This window comes from Triturus cristatus, chromosome 9 (assembly GCF_964204655.1).
Source record: "Triturus cristatus chromosome 9, aTriCri1.1, whole genome shotgun sequence".
NCBI lineage: Eukaryota > Metazoa > Chordata > Amphibia > Caudata > Salamandridae > Triturus > Triturus cristatus.
In genome coordinates, this window is record NC_140592.1 from 420,847,906 (window position 1) to 420,871,587 (window position 23,682).

At 51.3% G+C, this 23,682-nt stretch overlaps 1 protein-coding gene across 1 annotated transcript in view; it reads left to right on the forward strand.

Annotated features, from left to right (window-relative positions):
- The window catches only part of LOC146798081 (cytochrome P450 2A13-like), a 989,478-nt gene that overhangs the window by 155,492 nt on the left and 810,304 nt on the right, over positions 1-23,682 (forward strand). The window lies entirely within an intron of this gene.

The following is a 23,682-nucleotide window of genomic DNA, read 5'->3' on the forward strand; positions in this document are numbered from 1 at the left end:
GTGCATCCATATATTTGACAAACATGGGGGCATATTATCAAGAAACGGCGTTAAAATTATCGCCACTTTAGCGGCAGAAAACTGGCGCTAAAGCGGCGATAATGGGCTTGATAATATGCCCTAGAGAATTCCAATAGAAGCCCATGTTCTGCCGCTAAACCGGTGATAATTTTAACGCCGTGCTTGATAATATGCCCCATGGTGTCATTAATTGCTTCTTTTAGTGTGTCCGTACATCTCTATTATATGTCCTTTCCATTCATAATGATGTCCCTGCTCCTTTATGCAAACTGTTCCAGAATATACTTTCTTTCATCATAAAAAACAACTTAATATACATCAAAAAATGCGTAAATGTTTTAATTCTGTGAAGACCAACTGCTAGGCATGGCCTCTAGTCTGATGTCTTATCTGTCCAGGTGTGCTTTTTCTCTACCTCGCGAGGCAGAGAAAATGGGTATTAAGCTTTCAACTAAAGCATTCAACTCACCCGATGTCGAGACTTTGTATGTGCAGAGAAGATGACTGTTTCTTTTCCACTTTCTCAGTGCTTAATTTGAGCTGGTGGTTTTCAGTGGGACCCACCGGCACTCATTTTTCAAGAGGTACGGAACTTACTTTTCCGCATCAGACATTTACCAAGAGAGGGAAAAACACAAAGGGGAAAAAAGAAAGAGAAAAATGGAAAAACTGTGAGATAATTAAAAAAACTAGGCCCAGACGGAATTTTTAATTACTTTCACAGAACTGGAAGAATTTGGCAACGCCGCATTACTCCTTAACACAGAGCTCGGCCAAAGTACACCAATCGCCGCATGGCAGAATAATGTTTTCGAGTTAGAGCAATGTGATGATAACGGGAAAAAAACAGAAGGCTCTAGCAAGCAAGCGCAAGTGAAATTTGATGTCCTCTAGCAAGATTTGCAGTCACTTAGGAGCCATCTAGCACGATTTTGTAATGGGAGTAGTTGCTGGAGCAGTCAGAGGGCTACTTCTTTCAACTTGAGCAACAGAAAAATCAACTTGAATGGCCTCATGCCATTGCTTACCCCGTGTTGCCATTTGCCAATGCGCTATCGTTGTTAAATCGCAGTGCGAGCATCTCAACATGTGTTTTTCTGCCTGTTTGAAGAATTCCACAGAAGTTTCTGCTTACTATTTATCTAACTTTGTGGAATTTAGTGCAGGTTCCGCTCACCCCTGTAGAAAACAGGAACCTGCATGAGTGAGGTAAAGGGGCAGCGAATAGAGAGGCATGAGTTTGGTTCAAATCTATGCAGCCTTGGTACATGGTCCGTGACTGGCTACCCTCCCCTCCCAGCTTCCCACACCACCTTGAAGGATTGACATAGGCAAGTTGTCTATGGAAGGCGGGGGGTCAGGGACCCCCCGGCCGTATTTATTATACAAAACAATAAAGGAGGAATATCAACATTACATCAATTATGTTAAGAAACGCAAAATTCATGACATTAGATCTACAGTATTGAAGACAAATATCAAAGGCTAACCTTAACAAAAGTCTAATACAGCGTGTTTCCTATCCGAATCTAACATCCTGCCTGTATTTTGCATTCTAACATTTCTGGCCCGACGGCAAGGTCGCTAACCGGTGTCAAGTCCTACTAGCCACGCCCTTACCCACAGGTGCGCATGCGCGACAGGGGACCGCCTACCCCGTCGGCATCGTGAACTCCATTTAACCAACAAGGAGGGCCCTTACACTCTGCGTCATTTGCTGACGTCATGATGTATGTGCGGGGTGGCTACCAGCCTAAGGAAAGCGTGACTCCCTCCCCCACATCTTTAGAAGCTAGCGGATATTCCTGCCCCTGAAGTTCTAGGAGGGACCAGTGGCCCCTCCCCCTGGGCCGTGGATGGTGACGCTCCCCCTAGAACCTTAAATTGCTGCTCACCGATCATGACCTTACCGCCTGACCAACCCTAATAAATACGACGATGAACCTAGGGAAAGAAGGGGAAAAGAACTCGCTAAAAGACAACTACACTAAACTAAAACCAGACAATAGTAATACAAAGCATGCTGTACTAATGGGAAAAAAGGCCTAAGTACACACAATGTTACACTTTTAATGAGCACATAATCACAGCTCTAACGGGAAAAAGGCCTAAGTACACACAACATCCATATTCGATCACAACCAATCACAGCTCAAAACGGGAAAAAGGCCTAAGTTCAGCTATGACCAAGGAGAAAAAGGGGGCCTATGTACAACCATACAATCACGTCAACCTCCTACACCTGTAACGGGAAAAAGGCCTAAGTCAAACTTACATAGTATCTCCGACTAGATTGTCTAGTAGCATGTTTTTTGGGGCTGGTGGGTGGGGAAAATTACAGGCCCCGAGCGTGGGGCACACGAGGTATGCGAGGAGCGAGCCAGGGGCAAGAGGGCGCCCAGCTCGCTCCCCGGGCCTTTTAAGGCGCAGTGCCACCAGGGGGTCGCCGGCCCAGCCGGCCCGCCTCCCGCCCGACCCGCCCCCCTGCCCCGGAAGCTGTACAGCTGCTTCCGGGTCACGGGGAAGGCATCAGCCTATCGGTGGTGGGGGCGCGCCGCGCGCGTCATCGACCCGCGACGCACCCCCACCACCGAGAGGCCGGGGGAGGGAGGGCGCTGCACTGCCATGTGGGCGGGAGGGCCGAGCGGCCCCCCCTTTACACATGGTCCGTGACTGGCTACCCACCCCTCCCAGCTTCCCACACCACCTTGAAGGATTGACATAGGCAAGTTGTCTTTGGAAGGCGGGGGGTCAGGGACCCCCCCGGCCGTATTTATTATACAAAACAATAAAGGATGAATATCAACATTACATCAATTATGTTAAGAAACGCAAAATTCATGACATTAGATCTACAGTATTGAAGACAAATATCAAAGGCTAGCCTAACAAAAGTCTAATACAGCGTGTTTCCTATCCGAATCTAACATCCTGCCTGAATTTTGCATTCTAACATTTCTGGTCTGCTGGCAAGGTCGCTAACCGGTGTCAAGTCCTACTAGCCACGCCCTTGCCCACAGGTGCGCATGCGCGACAGGGGACCGCCTACCCCGTCGGCATCGTGAACTCCATTTAACCAACAAGGAGGGCCCTTACACTCTGTGTCATTTGCTGATGTCATGATGTATGTGCGGGATATTCCTGCCCCTGAAGTTCTATGAGGGTCCAGTGGCCCCTCCCCCTGGGCCGCCCCCTCCGTGGATGGTGACGCCCCCCCTAGAACCTTAAATTGCTGCTCACCGATCATGACCTTACCGCCACAGGCCAGCATTGTTTCCTGACGATCTGCCCCCCCACAACTCCCGCCTGAAGGTCATCCCTACCTCACAAAGCCCTTCAACCAAGCTAGGATATTATCACACCATATTGTATTCCCTGCCTCAGTCAAATGGACCCCATCCTGTAAATACAATTCATCCCCCCAAATAGTCCCTTGTGGGATGGTCTGTAAGTGCGTGGTTCGGAAAAGTTTTTCTCACTTGGTATTGATCCTCTTTACCGAGTGATTCAATGCCCTGACGGAATCACCCCCGCGCCACTGCAGCCGCGGTATCAGCTGGGACCAGACTACAGTGCAGTCAGGGCACACCCTCCTTATCCAACCCGCTGCTGAGATGATCTCTTCCAGGAGGACCCTCCTACCGAGTCTAGCAAGGTCATTCCCCCCCAGATGAAGAATCACCACCGCCGGTGGTGCTGCATGTTGGGCGACCAACTCTGCAAAGAATCCCCAAAACTGACTGAGGCAGAGACCCCCCCTCCCAAAGAAGGAGATGGACAAACCTTTGTGCTCTAGCTCCCTTCTCCCCTTGCCTGTAAAAAAGACATGTTTAGCACGATTAACATATGAATGACCAACAATCCAAACCCTGCCTGACCGCGTCCTGTGTTCCTGACTGTTCACGCCGCAATGAGTCGCCGATGAATCTTGATGATGACCCGAAACGAACTCTCCGCCTGCGTCACAGAGCGAAGAAACTGCAAAACCAGAAAAACAACCCACCGTCAGAAAAACTCTAGGTACTTTACAACATGTGTACCCGAACATACCGTTTGTAGCAATTGGAATTGGGTGACCATCTCCCAATTCTTTTAACACTGTTCACATGCAGACCCCTTGTGATTGCCTCAGTGGCTGCGCCTATCCTAAATGAGTGTGTGCCAAAATCCTTCGGGTCAAGGCCCACCCTGGTAATAGTCAACTCCATGACTCTTCTGAACTGGTATTTGGTTAAAGGGGTGCCGTCAGCGTGTAAAAAGAGCGACCCACCCAACAATCCACCTCGCAGCCTGATGAAAGTCTCCACATGGTGTACCGGGCAGCAAGGATTGGCCCTCGCCCTGTGCAGTACCACAGTCTCCCCCCGTGCCTCCTGATCAGTTTTTGATCTCAAGATTGTCATCCACAATGTGTCTTCCTGTATTGTTGTGTTCAGGAATTGGATACCCCCTGTTGGAAAGGCGTCTGCCGGAAGGGGGTTCGATACACGTCTTGCCCACCCCTTTGACCCACCTCTCCCAAGTAAGCCGAACCAGGCGCGCACACCCTGATCTGCACTGTAAACAGAGGGACACCACACGTATTCTTTGTAGGACGATAAGTTCTTTTATCGATGATTTCAGGGATCTTTATGACCCAAAGGCAAATAGTACAGCAGTGGCACAACGTACCACAAATCAGTCGTGGGGAATGGGGGTAGCGGGACAGTCTTTCAAGATAGTGTCTCTGCGAAATACCCTGCGGAAGCTCACAATCCTCGAGCTGGAGGGTGTCGTGTCTCTGGGCGATCTCTTATCGAGTCGTCCTCAAGGGGAGCGCCGCGAGTCTCTCAGCAGGCACAGGTGGTCGGAGTTCAGGAGCCGCGATTCCGTCCGCAGGGCTCAGATGGTTCAATAGCTGGGGGGCCGCGAGTCACTCAGCAGGCCTAGGTGGATCAGTGTTCGGGAGCCGCGACCTCGTCCGCAGGGCTCAGATGGTTCAATAGCAAGAGGCCGCGAGTCACTCAGCAGGCCCAGGTGACTTCAGCGTTCAGGAGCCGCGACAGCGTCAGCCGGCTCAGATGGTTCCAGGTCTTCTCTGTCCTTGTTCCTCCGGCACCCCTTGTTATACTCCGCTGGTTCTGTGAAGTCCGGAGTGCTCGCAGAGGGGGGACTGGGGTGACGGAGGGGGTTCGGCGGGATTTCCTGCCGCTCACTTCTTTGGTCTTTTCAGGTGGGTCTGGGAGGGACCCCAGACGCTCAGTAGGGGAGGCGCCTGCTCCCCAGGGGCCAGGTGGCCGATTGAGTCCTCCCGGGGAAGGCGACCCGAGGTGTGACTGGGCTGGCGCCTCTGGGTCTGGCTCGAGGGTTCCCGCTCCCTCGGTTGGGCATGCGTGGTAGGGTGTTGAGTCTGTCAGGTCTCTGGCCGGCCCGTGGATCGGGGGTGGCTGGGGCGGCCGGAGTCGGGGATGTCGTGTCTTGAGGGTGGTTGCCGGTTGGCGGGACGATGGAGAGGGCAACGCCGTGAGGCCGGTCTCACACGCGTCCCCCCCAGCTGAAAGGCGTGGAGAACTACCCATCCACTGGGGGGTTCTCCTCGCCGAAGCGGAAGAACCGGGACAGGCCGTCGGCGTTGGCATGATCCGTCCCGGGGCGATGTTCGACAGTGAAATCCATCCCTTGGAGAGAGATGGACCATCGTAGTAGCTTGGGGTTCTCCCCCCTCATCCGCATTAGCCACTGCAAGGGCCGGTGGTCCGTCTGTACTCGAAAATGGGTTCCGAACAAGTAGGGCCGCAGTTTCTTGAGGGCCCAGACTACGGCAAAGGCCTCTCGCTCTATAGTGCTCCAACGCTGCTCTCTCGGCAGCAGCCTTCGGCTGATGAAGGCTATGGGCTGATCAATGCCCTTGTCGTCAAACTGCGAGAGCACGGCCCCGATGCCATGTTCGGATGCGTCGGTCTGGACCACGAACTCTCGGGAGTAGTCGGGGGCCTTGAGTACGGGAGCGGTGCACATGGCGGTTTTCAAGGCGTCGAACGCCTGCTGGCACTGGGGGGTCCACTGCACCTTCTGCAGAAGCTTTTTGGAGGTCAACTCTGTGAGGGGCCCTGCGATACTACCATAATTTTTAAGGAACCTCCGGTAGTACCCCGTAAGGCCCAGGAAGGCCCGAAACTCTGTCTGCGTGGTGGGGGGCTCCCAGGACTTGATGGCATCGATCTTCGGCTGGAGAGGGGCGACCTGGCCGCTGCCCACCTGATGCCCCAGGTAGACCATGGAGCCTTGTCCGAGCTGGCATTTGCTGGCTTTCACTGTCAGGCCCGCTTGGCGCAGGGCCATTAGTACTTGTCGGAGGTGCTGGAGATGCTCGTGCCATTGAGAGCTGAATACGGCGATGTCGTCAAGGTACGCTGCGCTGAACTCCTCGAGTCCGGCCAGGACCTTGTTCACCAACCGCTGGAACGTGGCTGGGGCGTTTTTATCCCGAACGGCATGACCCTGAAGCGGTAGTGGCCATATGGCGTGGAGAAGGCAGAGCGCTCTTTCGCCCCTTCCGTGAGAGCGATCTGCCAGTACCCGCAGGTCAGGTCGAAAGTGCTGAGGAACTGGGCGGCCCCCAGGCGGTCGATGAGCTCGTCGGCTCGGGGAATAGGGTGAGCGTCTGCGCGGGTGACCGCATTGAGCCCCCGATAGTCTACACAGAATCTTAGTTCGGGGGCGACCCCTGGGGAGGCAGCCTTCGGGACCAGAACCACCGGGCTGGCCCAGGGGCTGTCGGAGGGCTCGATGACCCCTAGGTTGAGCATTTTCTGTACCTCGGTCTTGATGCAGGTGTGGACCCGGTCAGGCACCCGGTAGGCTCGGTGTCTCACAGGTGGGCAGTCGCCGGTGTCCACGTCGTGGACACACCAGTCGGTCACCCTTGGAATGAGGGAGAAAAGGTCTGCGAATTGTCCGAGCAGCTGGCGGCAGTCGTCGGCCTGCTGGGGAGTGAGGGTGTCCGACAGTTTCACACCCTCCACGGAACCGTCCAGTTCTTTTGTGCACAGGAGATCGGGCAGGGGTTCAGTGTCCTCTTCTGCCCCCTCATCGGTGGCCAGTAGCAAACTCAGTTCTGTCCTTACGAAGTGGGGCTTGAGACGGTTTACGTGGAGGACCCGGAGGGGGTTCCGTGGGGATTGTACGTCGACCAGATACGTGACCTGGCTCTTCCGTTCGACCACCTTGAATGGACCAGTCCATTTGTCTTGTAGGGCGCAGGGTCTCACAGGAGCCATGACCCAAACCTGCTGGCCCGGCTGGAACTCGACCAAGGTTGCGTTCTGGTCATACCAGCGCTTCATTTCTTCTGGGCTGGCCTCGAGGTTAGCCTCTGCAAGCTCCCTAAACTTCCTCGTCTGGTTGCGGAGCGCCAGGATGTAGCGGAACACATCTGGGGGTGTCCCCCGGGGGCTTGTCTCCCAGCCCTCTTTGACCAGGCTTAGGGGCCCTCGAACGGGATGTCCGTACAGCAGTTCGAAGGGGCTGAACCCCAGAGACTTTTGGGGAACCTCCCGGTACGCGAACAGGAGGCAAGGGAGGAGGACGTCCCACTTCCGGCGCAGGGGCTCTTCGAGGCCCAGGATCATTCCCTTCAGAGTTCGGTTGAAGCGCTCCACCAGGCCGTTGCCCTGGGGGTGGTAGGGGGTCGTGAATTTATACGTAACTCCGCACTGCTGCCACAGGGACTTCATGTAGCGGGATATAAAGTTCGTGCCGTGATCACTCACAACCTCGCGGGGAAATCCGACCCGGGAGAAGATCCCCATGAGAGCCCGGCCCACCACGGGAGCCGTCACGGTGCGGAGGGGGATGGCCTCGGGGTAGCGGGTGGCATGGTCCACCAGGACGAGGATGAATCTGTGGCCCTGGGCGGTCTTCGGATCCAGGGGTCCCACGATGTCGATGCCGACCCGCTCGAACGGGGTACTCACAACGGGGAACGGTTGTAAGGGAGCTTTGCGTTTTCCGCCACTCTTCCCACTGCCCTGGCACGTGAGGCAGGACTTGCAGTGTGTTTCTACATTCGCTCGCATCTTGGGCCAATAGAAGTGGGTCACCAATCGCTGGTATGTCTTGTCTTGGCCTAAGTGTCCTGCCAAGGGTACATCGTGGGCCAGGCCCAGGAGGAGGCTCCGGAACCGCAGGGGTACCACCAGTACTCGTGCTGCGCCTAGCTCGGCTGACTTTTGCTCGCTGTAGAGGAGGCCATTGTCCCAATAAACCCAATGGGTTCCGGTCTGATCACCGGCGACCTGGGCTTCGGCTTGTTGTCTAAGTCCCTCGAGGGAGGGGCAAGTGGTCTGTTCCTGGCAGAACTCTTCGCGGGAGGGCCCCCCTTCGCAGTGCCACTGGGCCAACTCGGGCAGTTCTTCGGGTTCCATCGGGGCCTCTGGGGCGGAAGGTTCCGGTCCTTCCCCTCGGTTAGTGTCTCCTTCTTCCTCGGAAGGAGGGTTGTCTGCTTCTGGTAGGGGGTCCCTGTTCTCGGGGAAAGCGTTCGGTAAGAGGGCTTCACCGCCCTTGGAGGGGGCCACTCGTGCAGTCATGGAGCGCGTGGTGGCGCAGACCCATTCCGGTAGGCCCATCATCTCTAGGTGGGCCCTTCGTTCTACCTGCCCCCACGGGGAATTTTCCAGGTCGTTGCCCAGGAGGCAGTCTACGGGCTGCGAGTTCCGGACCGCTACCTTCAGTTCTCCGGAGACCCCTCCACACTCGAAGGGCACCAGGGCCATCTGGCAGAGGCTCTCAGAATTGTCGGAGGATACGACCGGACAGAGGGCCCCGGCTAGGATCAGGTCTTCGGAAATTAGGCTGCGGTGGACCGCGGTGACACTCGCCCCGGTGTCGCGAAGGCCCTCGACTCGGTGGCCGTTGATAGTCACCTGCTGTCGGTATTTCTCTGTGTTGGCGGGCAAGGGTGTCCCGGGGACCATCTCTCGATCCCCAAGGGAGACCAGGGCCATGGCCGCCGGTTCCCATTCCTCGGAGTCTTCCATTTCTTCCCCCAGAGCCACGGAGGCCATCTGCCGGGTCGTGGGGTTGGTCGTTGTGGGTCGCTGATACTGGGGACACTGGGGGTCATTGGCATAGTGTCCGGGCTGCTGGCAGCGGAAGCAGGTGATCCTAGCTCGTGGACCTGGCCGTCCTGGGGCTCCGGTGCTGGCTGGAGACTGGGCCAAACCCGCCGCTGGTGGGCTGCTGGGGGGGCTGGTGGAGGACCCCCCGGCAAAGTCTCTTGGTCGGCCGTGGTTCCCTCCGCCCCTCTGGCGGGGGGGACCCTGACTGTTGCGGCCGTAGTCCCCCACGGGGCCCCGGGTGGCCCGGGTGTTCACCCAACGATCAGCCTCAGCAGCCAGCTTCCTAGGGTCGGTGAGTTTACTGTCTAGTAGATGCTGGCGCAGTTCTATAAAGCAATTGGCCGCTAAATGTTCCCAGGCGATCAGATCGAACAGTTCTTCGAAGGTGGAGACCTTGCTGCCCTTGATCCAACCGTCCAGAGCTCGGCTGTAAAAGTTCACGTATTCGACCCACGTGGTGCCCGGTATCTTTTTGCAATCTCGGAACCGTTGTCGGTACATTTCGGGGGTGAGTCCGTACCGGCCCACGAGGGCTTCCTTCATGTGGCTGTAGGAGTTCATGACCGCGGAGGGCAGATCGAGCAGAGTGTCCCTTCCTTCGCTTAAGAACCGGCCCCATAGGCCAGCCCCCCAATCCTTCTGCGGGACTCGGTGAGAGGTCATGGCGACTTCGTAGGCTTTAAACCACTGCTGGATATCATCGTTCTTATAATACTCCTTGACCACATCCTTGGGGATGTGAACTTTGGTTTCCCCGGCGGGAGCGGGCTGGGGATTCCCGGGCGGCTGTGACTTTTCGTGTCTAGCCCGCCACTCAATTTCCTTCAGGCCACGTTCATGTTTTAGCTGGAGTTTCTTTTCGTTGTGCTCCCTTTGGAGTCTCTTCTCTTCGAGTTCCCCTTGTAGCCGTAACTGCTCGACGGCTAACTTCTTCTCTGCCAGTTTTATCTCTCCCTCGATTTTTAGTTTTGCCAGTTCCAGTTCGTGGTTGCGGCTTCTCTCTCGGTCCGCTAGTTCCTCGGAGGACAGGTTCCCCTCTGGCCCGTTGTTTCTCGCCGGGGTGCTTGTTTGTTCATGGGTAGAGTCTCTTTCCGTTTGGGTCGGGGGCGCCCCCGTCTCGACCCAGGCTTTCAGCACCTTCTGGTAGTCTTCCTTTGTGCTCAGTCCGGTGGTAGCGATGCCAAGGTCTTTGCAAAACTGTTTTAGTTCTCTATGCGTGTAATAGTCCAATTGATCTTCTCGGAACGGTGAGCTTATTTCGGTACCTGTGGCACCCAGGGAGGTTTCTCCTTCCATTTCTGTTTGGTAGTGCGTCAGTCGTTTACTGCACGCTCTCCTTTGGTGTCGGCTCGGATCCCGTCGTCTGCCACCAAATGTTGGAAAGGCGTCTGCCGGAAGGGGGTTCGATACACGTCTTGCCCACCCCTTTGACCCACCTCTCCCAAGTAAGCCGAACCAGGCGCGCACACCCTGATCTGCACTGTAAACAGAGGGACACCACACGTATTCTTTGTAGGACGATAAGTTCTTTTATCGATGATTTCAGGGATCTTTATGACCCAAAGGCAAATAGTACAGCAGTGGCACAACGTACCACAAATCAGTCGTGGGGAATGGGGGTAGCGGGACAGTCTTTCAAGATAGTGTCTCTGCGAAATACCCTGCGGAAGCTCACAATCCTCGAACTGGAGGGTGTCGTGTCTCTGGGCGATCTCTTATCGAGTCGTCCTCAAGGGGAGCGCCGCGAGTCTCTCAGCAGGCACAGGTGGTCGGAGTTCAGGAGCCGCGATTCCGTCCGCAGGGCTCAGATGGTTCAATAGCTGGGGGGCCGCGAGTCACTCAGCAGGCCTAGGTGGATCAGTGTTCGGGAGCCGCGACCTCGTCCGCAGGGCTCAGATGGTTCAATAGCAAGAGGCCGCGAGTCACTCAGCAGGCCCAGGTGACTTCAGCGTTCAGGAGCCGCGACAGCGTCAGCCGGCTCAGATGGTTCCAGGTCTTCTCTGTCCTTGTTCCTCCGGCACCCCTTGTTATACTCCGCTGGTTCTTTGAAGTCCGGAGTGCTCGCAGAGGGGGGACTGGGGTGACGGAGGGGGTTCGGCGGGATTTCCTGCCGCTCACTTCTTTGGTCTTTTCAGGTGGGTCTGGGAGGGACCCCAGACGCTCGGTAGGGGAGGCGCCTGCTCCCCAGGGGCCGGGTGGCCGATTGAGTCCTCCCGGGGAAGGCGACCCGAGGTGTGACTGGGCTGGCGCCTCTGGGTCTGGCTCGAGGGTTCCCGCTCCCTCGGTTGGCCATGCGTGGTAGGGTGTTGAGTCTGTCAGGTCTCTGGCCGGCCCGTGGATCGGGGGTGGCTGGGGCGGCCGGAGTCGGGGATGTCGTGTCTTGAGGGTGATTGCCGGTTGGCGGGACGATGGAGAGGGCAACGCCGTGAGGCCGGTCTCACACCCCCCTGCCTATCTGCCTTGGAGGCTGCAACCACCTCCCTCAGTCTCAAAGCTCCATAAAAGGCTAATGTGAAAGCTGCTTTAAACAAGTGTATCTCCCAGTCTGAACTACAGACGTCATGCAATGCAGGCAATAATGCCGTCAGCCTCCCCAAGCCTATTGGTTTCCTAGTGTCAGCCGTGCTGCCCTGTAAGCGGCGCCAACCCCTCAAACCCTTCAGCACCACAAAGCTGTTAGTTGGGTCTTTCACTCCCTTTGCCTGTGCGTAGAAGGAGACAGCTGCCCTATGCCTGTTAGCTGTTGCCACTGAGTGACCCTCCTGATGCAATTTACCCATCTGTAAAACTATTCTCTAGAGCCCATTTGGATTCCCAGTCTCGCCCCAAGAAAGTGCAATATGAACCAAACGCCCCTTCATACGCTCTCCTTGTCTTGGGGGCTAAGCTAGTAGCCACGAAGTCCTGTAATTTGGGGCACCAATCTGCCAGAGTGCTGACGGGAAGTGTGTCGGTGTAGGCTCTGCTGATGGAAGATGTTCCCTGAATACCTGCATTTTTTGGCGAGAGAGTTTATCAGCTGCATTATTAAGGACACCTGGTACATGTTTTGCCCTGAATATAACATTCAATTTCAAGCATCTCAACACAATCTCCTTCAAGAAGCGGAGTATGAACCTACAGCATGCCGCTTGCTGATTGATACACTCCACCACCGTCATGTTGTCTGACCAGAATATCACTGATTTATTACGCAGATGTTCTGGCCAGACCATTAATGCAACCCATATGGGGAACAGCTCCAGAAAACCAATATTGGTTGTCAACTCAATGTACACCCATTCGTCCGGCCACCTGTGGGTGACCCACTTGTTTCCAAGGATGGCACCAAACCCAACACTCCCAGCAGCGTCAGTCCATAAACCTAACTCTGCTGAAGTAGTGGGGGGGCCGGACCACACAACCCTGCCGTTGAAGTCCTCCAGGAATGCCACCCATATCTGCATGTCCTGGCGTACCTCAAGCGACAGTCTAGTGCGGTGGTGTTTTTCTCGCAGACCCTTCATAGCCTGCGCAATTGAGCGAGAAAAGGGGCGAGCCATTGGTATCACCCTCAACGCGAAATTCAACTGGCCCACTGTTTCCTGAAGCTGTTGTAAAGAGACCTTCTTTTTGGCCAGGCACGCGCGTAGTGCCGCCTTGAATTTTGACACCTTCTCCTTTGGGAGCCTGAAACAACCCTCCACAGAGTCTATCTCAATGCCCAGAAATTCTAAGCAAGTAGCTGGCCCCACGGTCTTTCCCGGTGCCAGCGGGACCCCAAGAGTCCGCATGAGCACGCAATATTCCTGCAATGCCCGCGCACACTTCTGAGACCCAGCCGCGCAAAGGAAGAGAAAGTCATCCAGGTAGTGCATGACCTGCTGATGCCCGGTTGCCTGCCTCATTACCCATTCCAAAAAGGAACTGAACATTTCGAAATAGGCACAAGAGATTGAACAACCCATGGGCATGCATTTGTCCATGTAATACTTCCCATCAAACTTGAACCCCAAAAGGTGGTGATCCCCCTGATGTACAGGGAGAAGACGAAATGCAGACTCTATGTCAGACTTGGCCATCAACGCCCCTGAACCCAGGCCCCTAAGCAACTCCACCGCTTGGTCAAAAGAGGCATATTTTACACTGCAGACATTCTCATCTATAGCATCATTCAAGGATGCCCCCCTTGGGGCTGAGAGATTATGAATGAGTCTATATTCGCCTTTCACTTTTTTGGGGACAACACCAAGTGGGGAACAAACAAAGTTGGGCACTGGCACCTCATCAAATGGTCCTGCTATCCTACCCAGGCGTAATTCTTTTTCAATTTTGCAGCCACTACCCCTGGGTTATGCTTTACAGACAGTTGGTTCCTGCACTCAGTCTTACCTGTGTACCCTCCTGCCGGTATCCTGAAACCCCAAGAAAATCCCTCCTGAAGTAATTTAGCCGCTGCGTGATCCGGGTATCTGTTCAGCCAGGGGATCATTGCCATGACAGCAATGGGAGTGTGTGATACTAAACCCCCCTCTTGTCTATTCAGGTTTCCTTCTCCCCCTGGAGCCCTGGTTGCCACCCTTAAATCTGCAGGAGGTCTCGGGGTGTGAGGGGTGCCCACACAAGGAACAGGCGTGTTTGAACTTACATGTGCCCGCTGCCCTAGTGCAGGACCGTTTGTTGAAATCCCAACATACACCCTTTTAATCCCCCCAACCCTTACCCTTTCCTGGTACCTCACTTCCTTGCGCATGCCGAAAGGGCTGTTGGGGCTTGGCCGGGTATATTTTCTGTGCTCCAGTGGCCCCCATCGCTGCTGCCCCCCCAGTTATCTGGTTGTACCATGACAGGGAATCCACCATATCCCATGTTAAAGAGGGATTGAATTCTTTAGCTTTCCTGAATGAAATGTCATATTCCTTCCACCCGTTCCCCACTTGTGTCTCGCTCCACATGGCAATCCTGCTCTGGTAGCAGGCCATTTCTGCTTGTAAATTGGGTGACCTTTCAGCTGTAATGGCACTGAACACGGACACGGCCCTCATCCAGTTAATAAATGTCTCCTCAACTCTGAATTTAACCAACTCTGTTCTCCATTCACTGGGCAACATCCATTCCTTTTGTGACTTGGCATATTCCAGTTCCCTATTATCAATCAGCAAGGAGAACATGTTGATATATTTGCCCGCCCAGATCATCTCTTTCACAGCCTGAGACACATGCTGCGCCAAATTCTCCTTCCTTGAGGGCATAGCACCATCCTTAAGTAATGGCAAAGCCACCTCCTGACCACTGTCAATGCCTTGTGACGTAGCACCATCCTTCTTTGCCGTCTGCTCGCTGGCGGAACCTGTTTGGGGAGTAATTGGTGCCAATGGTGCCCCTTCACCCGCCCTGGCCAACTTAATCATCTCAACCAGTTTCAAGGCTTCCGCTGAATGATCTTGAGAAGATGGCAATACCCCCCTAACTGTAACCAGGGTAAAACGGCGGCTATCCGGGATGCCAATTCCACCCGGACCAAGTTATTCAGGGAGGTTGGGACCCCGACAGGGGCAATGTTCACGGGGGTGACGGGGGCAATGACCCCGAGTGGGGCAACCGGCAATGCTGGCGTTGGAGGAGCTGGCCCAGCCGGTGCCATTGGGGGCATCAAGGGAGTATCCATAGGCACTACTCCTGGCATTCCCTCCCCCTCAGCTGTATTCTTGGGCGTTATGCTTGCAGTTTTCTTGGACTTGCCCCTCTTAGGAGGGGTGACAAAATCACCTCTAGGCTGTGGTGTGTTGATTATCCATCGTGGCCTGCCTTGTGGTCCAGGAGGCCCATCCAACCTCTGATTAATTTCTGCCACACTCCTACCTAACTCATCCCCCTTACCCAAGCGCATATCGATTGCGGTCATCCTGCGCATCATAGTCTGCATCATTTGCTCCATGCGGGCACTCTTATTAACTCGTGCCCCCGGCATTCTCCACAATACTCAATGCAAACTAATCCTAGCCAACCTAGGCAATTGTACCTTCTTTCAGATGGAGAATGTGAAGATGGCCGTAAGCACCATGCAACTGTGACCGCAAAACACACCAAGCTAGTCTTAGCGTGTGGGCGAGCGCCAACTCCTCGTAGGAAGGTCTCAAGCCCAGCGGCCCCCCAGAGGCAATGAAGTGCAGGCCCGCCTCACTCCCCTTACCACCGATGACCCGTGTGTCCTCAGCCCATTGCTGTGCTCCGCGCCTGTGATCTGTTGTCTGCCACTGGAAAAACACCACAGTCAAGCTTCCTACGAGAAAACAAATATTAGTAGCTTGCAAAAGACTTTGTGGAATCAATCCCCGTGCCTGGAAAAACTGTCAGCCACCAGAAACCCCCACCCAGTCTCACAACCAGCCCAATCTCGAAAATCAGCTTCAAAACCGGCTTTTAACAGTCAAAACAAGCACCTTCTCATTGGTCTCCCCTGCAGGGGCTGCCCTGCACAGCAACCAGAAAACCCCCACCCAGTCTCACAACCAGCCCAGTCTCGAAAATCAGCTTAAAAAAACGGCTTTCCACAGTCAAAAGAAGCACCTTCTCATTGGTCTCCCCTCCAGTGGCTGCCCTGTTGGGTCCTGCTTCGCCCAGGGAAAAAACCAATGCACAAAACCCCCATGCCGACAGAATACACTCACCAGGGAGAGGCCGGCCCACCCGCACCCGATCTACAACCGATTGAGCCCGTCAGAGATGACCCTGCCTCCACCACTGGGGATCGCGCTCTTGCCTCCTAGGGACCCGCAACACCAAAGGCTGACAACAGTGCCTCTGAGCTACGGCTCGTGCCTCCACAACCCTACCGGTCGATCGACAGCCACGCCGGTCTCCTCGCTCACTCTGCTCCGCCTGCTCACAAGTCGCCGGGCCGCTCACGCCCCGAACCACCGCCGAACCTGGAAGCCCATGCCACCGCAGATCGGACGGATCTCCTGCAGCGGGAACAAAGAACAAAATTAGAAAATTACAGGCTCGAGCGTGGGGCACAGGAGGTATGCGGGGAGCGAGCCAGGGGCAAGAGGGCGCCCAGCTCGCTCCCCGGGCCTTTTAAGGCGCAGTGCCACCAGAATGTCGCCAGCCCAGCCGGCCCGCCCCCCGCCCGACCCGCCCCCCCTGCCCCGGAATCTGTACTGCTGCTTCCGGGTCACGGGGGAGGCATCTATCGGTGGTGGGGGCGCGCCGCGCGCGTCATCGACCCGCGATGCACCCCCACCACGAGAGGCCAGGGGAGGGGGGGGGCACCGCACCGCCAAGTGGGCCAGAGGGCCGAGCGGCCCCCCCTTTATATTCAGTTCACTGGCATTTAATAGCACTGGCTGCCGACTTCTGAGCAGAGCTTTGGGCACTAGTACTCATTCCTTACAATGACGCACTGCCCTTTCCGAAAACCTAATTACTTCCAAAGGGCACACATCATTTTAACATCATAACTTTTGCACATTTATATTTGCTGGACCCACTATTTCAGTTCAATAATCTTTATTCGATCTTTATAAATCATAAAAGAGAGGTACACACATATAGAAATATTATAGGACTCCATATGATAGTGACAATACTATAAAGACATAATAAATACATCCCTCTACTAAAAACAATATCAAGCATTACACTAGAAAGAACTCATGATTAAGGTAATGGAAATATCCATGGTTTTGCACTTAAAAAATGTGAATGCGGCTATCCCGGCGAGATGGCGGACACACACTAAAAGTGTTCCCATACCACCTATGCCATCCTCAAGCAACCGACTTGCTGCTCATTGCTTCACTCCAGGGCTGTCGTTGAGGGGTCCCGGAAGAGCAGCTGGGCAGAATTGGGCCCAATCCAGGCCACAGCCTTATGCTGAGCCCAAACCTGGGACAATCTGGCACCCTGCATGAACTTGGCCTGCTAGGGCTTTATAACAGCGGGAGAAAAAGACATTTGCAGCATGGTTGCTGGTGGGTGGGGACCCCCCTCACTTAGATGAACATTGCATGCTTATTCCTTATACAGGGGTAAATTCACCACAGCTGCCACAGGAAGAGCCCTGCGCCAGGGTGTTAATCCCCTACATCCAATCATCTCATGATGCGGTTGAACCTAATATTGGGGATGTGATGGTTAACATATCAGTACACCGGAACACTGCTCACAGAGTCTCTAAAACGGAGGAAAGAATCCCATCCATGGGGATGACATAATCTCAGTTAAGAACAAGGTGAAAAAGGTGCTATACCTCAGCACCACCGTTGAAAGATGAAGAGAAGATGCAGAAAATAGGTCAAAATATAACAACCTTTGCTTTGTTGGATTCCAAGAGGGCACTGAGTTCCCAGACCCTGTACACTTCTTGCACACTTGGCTGCTGTCATGGCTACCAGAGTGCACCCTTTCGCAGTGGTTAATGAGCACATAGATCGATGGCCCAGCGTTCTCCACCTGAAGCACCCCCATGACCACTGATTGCTGACATCCTCAATTAACGCAACAGGGATGATATCCACTGAGAGACCTACAAGGCTCGATCATTAACATTCCAGTCATCCCGAATAATGATATTCTCAGACTATACCTGTGAGACACAAACGCAGCAGAGATTCTTCGACAAAGTCAAGCAGAAACTCAAGGCCGTTAACCTCCAATGTATGCTCATCTTCCCTGCAAAACTCAAAGTGATCCTGAAAAGCGTTCCCATTTCTTTGAAACTACAGTGGTAGCATAGGAATGGGTGGCTGAGAGGCTGTCCTGGCGGCACCGTGTTACACACCCTGGAGCATCCTCAAAGTCATTGGATTCCCTACAACCCTTGGCTGTGAAATCCAAGCAGTAACGGTGGATCAAATCTGAAAAGACGCTCGGGTGGTCTCCAAAGTTTTCTAGAACAGAAACGCAGATATGCCATGACCACCTTACTACCTCGAAGAGCACAGCTAAATGTCGAAGGAATATCTGATTTCATGGATTACCCAATGACCGAGGACACCACTGCTCTAGAAATAAATATATAATCATGACCATATTACAGGAGCCACAAGAACACCCACAATGCCTTCACACTATTTGTTCTCTCCGGAGGTCCACTTCTAGCACCCGGAAACTTTCTTTTCATGTATTTGGTTTTCGGTGTTTCAGTATGACAGAGGCTTCAGGAAAGGAAGTATGGGTAGGGGGTTGTTGTGGGGATGGGTTGTTTGTCAAATTTCTGTTTTATTAGTATGTGTTTCGCCAGCAGGCTGTCTACTGCATACCCCATCCTGAGGGAACCATGAGCCATGACCATATTCCTCGGAACCTCTTGGTTCTTCTGCACCAACCTTGTAGACCCGCTGAAAGGACAACACCCTGTGCCACACTAATGATGAACTCATGGCTCACCTTGCCATGACCTGGAATGTTAATGCATCCCTGGACCATAGCAAGAGAATGACTGTTCTCTGATACATTAAATCCTTACCCATCTAATCTTATGCTGCAGGAGACCCATCTCCTTGGCTCTAATTACCCCTTCATGAAAAGGTATGGATATGAGAGAGACTTTCACTCGGGTTTTGCAAGGGTTCCAGGGGTGTTGCTACACTGTTGCACAAATCCGTCCCTCTAATTCATATCAACAGGTGACACACCCCCTGGTTAGATATGTGGGCATTGGCATAAAATACCTCCTTGAAAGATGTCAATACAACATTCTAAGCATGTACTTCCCAGCCCATCTGTTATCACAAACCTATGAAGCCCTCAAAGAGAGGCTCACAAAATTCCTCACAGGCATGACCATTATAGGTTGAGATTTTAATTCCACAATAAATTCAGACATAGACACCACAGGAGCCCCCACAACATAGATCCTGATTAGGGCTAAACAGCTCAATGGATGGCTGGATTCCTTGGGACTATATGGCATATGGTGAAGCTGGCACCCTTGAGACAAAGAATACGCTCACAGCTGCACATGAAACATTGTCATGTATAGATTTCCTCCTCGCTCCTGCAACTTATGTTATTCATTTCTGTTGTGTAGACATTCTCCTCTGAGGTATTTAGACCATTCACTCTTCGAGGTTCATTGTGAGAGCCAAGTAGCCACTGCTGAACCCCTCTGGTGCCTTATCGCCTAGTTCTTCCATGATGATTATAGCACAGATCACATGTTAACTGAACTGCAGTCCTAGTTCAACATCACTACAGGGACAGTGGACTCTGAAGGTACTCTCAGGGCCTCCTGCAAAGCTACTGTCTGTGGTGTGGCCAAGGGCTGCATACGACAGACTGAAAACGATTGACTGTGAGTGCTGATGGACCTGGAGACCTGCGTCCTCATGATGTGCCAGCAACAAGCTTATAACTCTACTGAGGCCATGCAGAGCCATGTGCACTGGCCAAGTTGCCTTCAGACAGATAGTCTTGGAGGAAGCACGCCAGTGCTGGTGAGACTCCACACATCGAATGTAAGAGATTAGGGGCCAATCCAGCAAATTGCTCTACTTGCTAGCTACCAGATACTCGACTTCTAGAATAATACCCAAAGTCCTGAACTCAACCAGATTCCTTAAATGTAACTCCGCTGAAATAGCAGCAGTTTTCCTCCAGTAGTACTATCATCTGTATGCAAATCTACTTTGGCCTCCTTGTGAGCAACACAGACCCATTTTGGCAACAATACCACTCCAGGGACTAGCCCAATGGAGTGGGCTGACCTCAATATACCCATCCACATGGTTGAAATCCAGAAAGCTGTATCCAAGCTGAATTCTGGGAAGATGCAGGGCCAGATAGATAGGCCCTAGAATACTATTGCAAATTCTGTGATATCCTTTCCCCCCATCTTCTCATCTTATATGCAGAGGCGGCCCAGAAAGGCCACTTCCCAATGGCGCTAGATGTGGCCTTGATAAAGGTCTTCCCCAAGGACAGCCACTACACTTCAGCTCATATAGGCCCATATCTCTCATCAACGGTAAGGTCAAGACCTTCACAAGAATCATCACCTCGTGACTCAAACAAATTATACCAAGCCTGGTCCATCCGGGCGAGTACAGATTTATATAAGTTGATTGCATATTGCAATGTTGAAACCCTGTGCACTTGTACTCCTTTACTTCGAGAAAGCATTTGATTCTATAGACTGGAGCTTCCTAAGGGAAGTTCTGGTGAAAATAGGTCTCACCCTTCGCAAATAGAGGATATATGGACCTGCTGTGTTAATGGCCACTGGCTCAAGTTTTGATTTAACAGAATTCTCATGGGCCCAAGAAGGATTCCCCCTCTTTGCTCCTTTTTGCCCTTGCCATAGAACCCCTAGCCCGAATGGTGAGATGTGATGTTCAATTGCAGGGGTGGAAATGGGAGAGCACAATGGGAGAAAGAATTGCCCTTTATACCGACAATCTCCTCCTCTTTTTAGTGAATCCATGTCTTATGGGGACTGCAAAGCCTTCAACTCCTCAAGCTTTGTGAAGAGGCCTTAGTGCATCAAGTAAACAAGTCAAATCCTTCTTTAGTTCCAATTCAGTACAACACTGCAGTAAAGCACTGAGAATTGTGTGTTGTGGTGTCTATAGGAGTAAAGGGTGGGAAGTAATTTGTATTCAATTAATTAATATTTAGTTGTGAATTTTTGTTTGTTGTTTTTACTATTAAATGGGTAAAGGGTGTGTATTAAATATATTTTAATTACTTCATTATTAGTTGTTAATAGTATTTAATTTAATTAAAAAATTCATTGTGTGTTATTATTTTAAACTTTAATTTAGGTGTGTGTTGTGGATATAGTAGATTTGAAGTGTGTGTAGTCAATTAATGTTTATTAGTTTTTTATTAATAATATTTTTTATCGATTATTAATGTTGTTATTAATGAAAGTAAATTGAATTAAAAAATTTGAAATGTTTTGTTATTGGTGTGGTGTTACAGAGTAGGAAATAAAATAAATACATTTATGTATTATACATTTTTTTTGTTTGTATTTATTTTCTAGTTTAAAAGAATAATTTGTTATAAATCTATTAATTTTTTATATTATGTGCAGGTTTTTGTCATATGTAATTATTATTATAATATATTTGATTTTTATATATTTAATATATCTGATTTTTAATTTTTTAAATATTGTTCATTTATTTCTATGTTTTTTTAATTTTTTTAATATTTTTAATTTTTGTACTGGAGTGGGAATAGTAATTTTTACCTCTTCACTATCCAGCCCTTAACCTACTTTGCACTCACCTGAGTGGAATAGTAATTTTTAGCCCTCCGCCATCCAACACTTTCCCTACTGTTGAACTCACCGGAGTTGGAATCGTAATTTTTGCCCCTCTGCTATCCAACAATTTCTCTACTTTTGCACTCACTGGAGTGAGAATTCAAATTTTTTACCCCTCTGCTATCTAACACTTTCTCTACTGTTGCTCTCACCAGAGTGGGAATAAAATATTTTACCCCTCCGCTATCCAGCATTTTTCCTACTGTTGCACTCACTGGAGTGTGTATAGTGATTTGTACTCCTCCGCTATCCAACATTTTCCCTACTGTTGCACTCTTTGGAGTTGGAATAGTAGTTTTCACCCCTCTGCTATCCAACACTTTCCCTATAGTTGCACTCATTGGAGTGGGAATAGTAAATTTGATTCCTCCACAATACAACACTTTCCCTACTATTGCACTCACTGGAGTTGGAATAGTAATTTTTACCCCTCCGCTATAAAACACTTTCCCTAATGTTGCACCAACTGGAGTGGTAGTAGTAATGTTTACCTCTCCACTATCCAGCACTTTCCCTAGTTTTGCACTCACCGGAGTGTGAATAGTAGTTTTTACCACTCCGCTATCCACCACTTTCCCTACTGCTGCACTCACTGGAGTATGAACAGCAATTTTTACTGATTGGCTATCCAGCACTTTTCCTATTGTTGCACTCACTGGAGTGGGAATAGTAATTTTTACCCCTCCACTATCCCACACTTTCCCTACTGATGCACTCACTTGAGTTGGAATAGTACATTTGAATCCACTGCTATCCAACACTTACCCTACTTTTGCACTCAGTGGAGTGGGAATAGTTATTTTTACCCCTTTGCTATCCAACACTTTCCCTAATGTTGCACTTACTGGAGTTGGAATGGTTATTTTACCCCTCCTCTACCCAACATTTTCCCTAATGTTGCACTAATTGGAGTGGAAGAACTAATTTTTACCTCTCCGCTATACAGCACTTTCCCTAGTGTTGCACTCACCGGAGTGGGATTAGTAATTTTTACTCCTCCACTATCCAATACTTCCCTACTGTTGCACTCACAGGAGTTGGAATAGTAATTTTTACCCCTCTGCTATCCAACACTTTTTCTACTGTTGCACTCACTGGAGTGGGAATAGTACATTTTTATCCCTATGCTATCCAACACTTTCTCTACTGTTGCACTCACCAGAGTTGGAATATTTTTTTTACCCCTCCGCTATCTAGCACTTTCCCTACTGTTGCACTCACTGGAGTGGGAATAGTATTTTGTACCCCTCCGCTATCCAACACTTCTCCTAACTTTGCATCACTGGAGTGGCTATAGTAATTTGTACCCCTCAGCTATCCAACACTTTCCCTACTGTTGCACTCACTAGAGTGGGAATAGTAATGTTTACCTCTCCACTATCCAGCACTTTCCCTAGTTTTGCACTCACCGGAGTGGGAATAGTAGTTTTTACCACTCCGCTATCCACCACTTTCCCTACTGCTGCACTCACTGGAGTATGAATAGCAATTTGTACTGATTGGCTATCCAGCACTTTTCCTATTGTTGCACTCACTGGAGTGGGAATAGTAATTTTTACGCCTCCACTATCCCACACTTTCCCTACTGTTGCACTCACTTGAGTTGGAATAGTAAATTTGAATCCACTGCTATCCAACACTTACCCTACTTTTGCACTCAGTGGAGTGGGAATAGTTATTTTTACCCCTTTGCTATCCAACACTTTCCCTAATGTTGCACTTACTGGAGTTGGAATGGTTATTTTACCCCTCCTCTACCCAACTTTTTCCCTAATGTTGCACTAATTGGAGTGGAAGTACTAATTTTTACCTCTCCGCTACACAGCACTTTCCCTAGTGTTGCACTCACCGGAGTGGGATTAGTAATTTTTACACCTCCACTATGCAATACTTCCCTACTGTTGCACTCACAGGAGTTGGAATAGTAATTTTTACCCCTCTGCTATCCAACACTTTTTCTACTGTTGCACTCACTGGAGTGGGAATAGTAAATTTTTATCCCTTTGCTATCCAACACTTTCTCTACTGTTGCACTCACCAGAGTTGGAATATTTTTTTTACCCCTTCGCTATCTAGCACTTTCCCTACTGTTGCACTCACTGGAGTGGGAATAGTATTTTGTACCCCTCCGCTATCCAACACTTCTCCTAACTTTGCATCACTGGAGTGGCTGTAGTAATTTGTACCCCTCAGCTATCCAACACTTTCCCTACTGTTGCACTCACTGGAGTGGGAATAGTAATTTATACATCTCTACTTTCCAGCACATTCCCTAGTGTTACACTCACTGGAGTGGGAATAGTCATT